The sequence below is a fragment of the Apium graveolens genome, chromosome 8 (assembly GCF_009905375.1).
Source record: "Apium graveolens cultivar Ventura chromosome 8, ASM990537v1, whole genome shotgun sequence".
NCBI classification, from domain to species: Eukaryota; Viridiplantae; Streptophyta; class Magnoliopsida; order Apiales; family Apiaceae; genus Apium; species Apium graveolens.
The window spans coordinates 228,072,531-228,077,279 of record NC_133654.1 but is presented as its reverse complement, the minus strand read 5'-3'; the positions used below and the strand labels follow the sequence as shown (position 1 = coordinate 228,077,279).

Here is a 4,749-nt window from a genome sequence, read left to right as displayed (position 1 = left end):
TGTCTGATTAGTTGTCATCACCATTGCATGCTAAGGTTAAGAACAAGACTTTGAATGAAGTAGTAATGAAGTTAGAATCCCGTGTTTGTCTCATATTGTTAAATCAACCTTTTAATCTCTTAGTTATTTGCATGTTAGTTAATATCTTAGTTATAAAACTCTCAACTTGTTATTTGTCTTATCATTGAATAATAACCATACCATTGTTGCATAAGTGCATAAATTGAACTTGACCTAAACCAGTCCCTGTGGGAATGAATTTGATTGATATCTTATACTACTTGCGAACGAGTATACTTGCGTGAATTTTAGCGTGTGTTTTGGTCCTAATAAGTTTTTGGCGCCGCTGCCGGGGACTCGGTGTTAATTTTTAGTTTATGTGCTTGTCATCAGTGGTCGTTAAAGTTCACTGACTCAGATATTTTACTTACTTGTTTGCTTGTTGTGCTTCAGGTACTCTAGCGAGCGTTTATGCTAACGCATTCTCGATCTCGTAAGAGAACACTGGATAAAGCGGAGGAAGAAGTCGATGTAGTTAACAAAGTTTTTGAAGAAGAGGAAAAAGTTGAAAAAGAAGTTGTTACTGTAATGGGAGAACCAGCAGCGAATCCGAAGGCTTTGATGGATTACTCTCAATCGAAGATCAATAAAATTCAGTCTAGTATTGTCATACCAGCCATCGCGGCTAACACTTTTGAAATCAAGTCTAGCACGATATAGATGATACATAATTCAGTCTAGTTTGGGGGTTCTCTAATAGAAGATCCCAATATGCACATCCGAGATTTCATCGAGATCTGCGACACTTTCAAGTTCAATGGAGTTTCTGAAGATGCAATTAAGCTGAGGCTTTTCCCATTCTCTCTGAGGGATAAAGCTAAGTGTTGGTTGCATTCGCTACCACCAGGTTCTATCACCAAATGGGAGGATCTTGCTCAGAAGTTTCTTACTAAATTCTTCCCTATTACGAAGACAGCTGCAATTAGAAACGCTCTTACTCAATTTGCGCAGCAATCGGGAGAATCTTTGTGTGAAGCTTGGGAGCATTATAAGGAGATGCTTAGGAAGTGTCCTCATCATGGGAATCTTGAATGGATGATCATCAATTGTTTTTACAATGGCCTGGGAGCACAATCTAGACCCATGCTCGATGCAGCATCAGGTGGAGCCTTATGGGCTAAGAGCTACGATGAAGCTTATGAGTTGATTGAACTGATGGCTGCTAATGAATAACATAATCCATCTATGAGGCTACCTCAAGGAAAGGTAGCAGGAATTCTGGAAGTGGATATAGCTACTGCTATAGCTTCTCAGCTCCAGGCTTTAACGATGAAGGTTGATTCTTTGGCTAATTATGGGGTTAATCAGATCATAAGTGTATGTGAGCTTTGTACTGGTCCGCATGAGACGAAGCAGTGTGCTATATCTAGCGAATCATATCAGTTTGTGAGTAACTTTCAGAGGGCGCAACAACCAGTTCCAGCCACTTATCATCCCAACACCCGCAATCATCCTAACTTCAGCTAGAGAAACAATCAAAGTGTGGTGCAACAGCCTTATCAGCAGTATGCAGCAAAGCAATTCAACCCTCCTGGTTTTCAACAACCGCAATATGCACCAAGACAACAACTTCAACTTTAGCAACTCTCGCATGGAAGTACAAGTCAATCTAATGAAAAATCTGAATTGGAGGAGTTGAGGCTCATATGCAAGAGCTAAGCAGTTTCTATTAAGACCTTGGAGAATCAAATTGGGCAGATTGCCAATGCCTTGCTGAATCAACAACCTAGTACACTCCCTAATGACACAGAAGTTCCAGGCAAGAGGGAAGCTAAGGAGCAGGTTAAGGCAATTACATTGAGGTCTGGGAAGGTTGCAACCCCCCAAAAATCTCAAGTTCCAGAAGCTGAAGTTGTGGCTGAAGAAGATGTTCAGAAGGAAGCAGAAGTGGAACCAAGGAAGAAAACTATGGAACACACTCCTCCTGAGGATAATAAAGGGGAGAAACAAGTCTATCCTCCACCTCCTTTTCCTAAGAGGCTGTAGAAGCAAAAGTTGGATAAGCAATTTGCTAAGTTTTTGGAGGTGTTCAAGAAACTTCACATCAACATACCTTTCGCTGAAGCTCTTAAACAGATGCCTAGCTATGCAAAGTTTATGAAAGGTATTCTCTCTCGGAAAGTGAAGCTCGATGACTTAGAGACCGTTGCTCTTACGGAGGAATGCAGTGTTGTGTTTTAACATAAGTTGCCTCCAAAACTTAAAGATCCTGGAAGCTTCACTATTCCTTGTACCATCGGAAAATTATCATTCAACAAATGTTTATGTGATTTGGGAGCTAGCATTAATCTGATGCCATTGTCTATCTTCAAGAAGTTGGGTTTACCTGATCCAAAGCCTACATATATGTACTTGCAGTTGGCCGATCGCTCTATTACATATCCACGAGGTATTGTGGAGGATGTCTTGGTCAAGGTGGACAAACTCATCTTTCCTGCTGATTTTGTAATTCTTGATTTCGAGGAGGATAAAAAGATTCTCATAATCTTGGGAAGACCTTTCTTGGCTACTGGCCGAACCTTGATTGATGTGCAAAAAGGTGAACTCACTATGAGAGTTCAGGATCAGGATGTGACCTTCAATGTTTTTAATGCCATGAAATTCCCTACTGATGAAGAGGAATGCCTTAAGGTGGAATTGGTCGAATCTTTGGTTACTTCAGAGCTTGATCAAAATGCTAAAGTCTGATGGTTTAGAAAAAGCCTTGATGGAGGATTCAGATAGTGAAGATGATGAAAGTGATGAGCAGTTACAGTATTTGAATGCTTCTCCTTGGAAGCGAAGGCTGGATATGCCTTTTGAATCTCTTGAATTGGAAGAGATGAAGAATTCTCCAAAGCGTCTCAAGCCATCTATTGAGAAAGCTTCTACACTCGAGCTTAAACCTTTGCCTGAACACTTTAGGTATGCATTTTTAGGTTATGCATCTACTTTGCCTATTATTATTGCATCTGACCTTTCAGGTAGTGATGAGGAAAAGCTCTTGAGAATTCTGAGAGAGTTCAAATCGGCAATTGGATGGACTGTAGCAGATATCAAGGGAATCAACCCTTTTTATTGCATGCACAAAATTCTGCTAGGGGAGGGAAGCAAGCCGATTGTTGAGCAACAGAGAAGGCTAAATCCGATCATTAATGAGGTTGTGAAGAAGGAAATTCTCAAGTGGCAAGATGCAGGGATCATCTACCCTATTTCTGATAGTTCTTGGGTAAGCCCGGTTCAATGTGTGCCGAAGAAAGGAGGCATCACCGTGGTTGCTAATGAAAAGAATGAGCTCATTCCTACTCGAACAGTCATGGGGTGGAGAGTTTTCATGAATTATCGGAAGCTGAACAAGGCCACAAGGAAAGATCACTTCCCTCCTCCTTTTATTGATCAGATGCTTGACATGTTGGTTGGGCATGAATACTACTGTCTTATGGATGGCTATTCGGGCTATAATCAGATTTTCATCGCTCCAGAAGATCAGGAAAAAACTACCTTCACTTATCCGTTTGGTACTTTTGCCTTCAGAAGAGTTTCTTTTGGGTTATGTGGTGCACCTGCCACATTTCAGAGATGCATGATGGCCATCTTCTCTGATATGATTGGTCAGAATGTGGAGGTGTTCATGGACGATTTTTCCGTGTTTGGGGATTCTTTCGACGAGTGCTTGCAAAATCTTGGCGCAGTTCTCAAAAAGTGTGTTGAGACCAATCTGGTTCTCAATTGGGAGAAATATCACTTTATGGTGTAATAGGGCATAATTCTTGGGCACAAGGTATCTAGTAAAGGTCTTGAGGTGGACAAAGCCAAGGTGGGGGTTATTGAAAATCTTCCTCCACCAATTTCGGTTTAGGGAATCTGCAGCTTTATTGGTCATGTGGGTTTTTATCGGTGTTTCATCAAGGACTTCTCTAAAATCTCAAAATCATTATGCAATTTATTAGAGAAAGATGTCCCGTTCAAATTTGATAACGAGTGCCTAACTGCTTTTGAGAGCTTAAAGAAGAGCTTGATCACGGCACCTGTCATAACTGCACTTGATTGGAATGAGCCTTTTGAAATGATGTGCGATGTGAGTGACTAGGCAGTTGGAGCAGTTTTTGGTAAAAGGAAGAGCAATATATTTCATGTGGTCTACTATGCTAGTAGGACCCCCAATTGTGCTCAACCGAACTACACTACTACTGTAATAACCCCAATTTTTGGAATTTTTGAAACCCTGATGAATAGTAACTTTTGATGATGATGGTGATTAAGGAAAATTATCAGACCACACTATATAGGAGTACTGTTATGGAAATTCAAAGATCGTATTAGTATTCCATAAAGTAAATAAGTGTATGTAAAGATCGTCAGAATCCAAATTCGAACACTTCGATTTTTCCCGAAAACCCACCAGATATAGAAAGAATTAAGTATAAGGTAACATGATTAAAAAGGATTTTAATTCATGGATTATAAGAGAGGATCATAAAAGGAATATAAAATATTGAGAAAGGTTTAAGGGAACCTAAGTAATGAGATCCCGGGTATGATCCCTCAAATGATAAATGAGAATGAAAGTTAAGCAAACCATATAATAGATCAGCGATCATTAGCCAAGTAATTAAGAGTTAATCAAAGAGGTTAGTGGATGATGATGTCATCACACCAACAAGAAGAAGACAAGTATGGGAATATGACATAAGCATGATGACTTAAGCA

The 4,749-nt window shown here is 40.0% G+C and overlaps 1 non-coding gene across 1 annotated transcript; it reads right to left on the bottom strand.

Annotated features, from left to right (window-relative positions):
* Window positions 1-977: 977 nt before the first annotated feature.
* Window positions 978-1,085, bottom strand: LOC141681140 (small nucleolar RNA R71). Its single transcript, XR_012558583.1, has one exon. It is a non-coding gene; the product is annotated as a small nucleolar RNA R71 (small nucleolar RNA).
* Window positions 1,086-4,749: the final 3,664 nt, after the last annotated feature.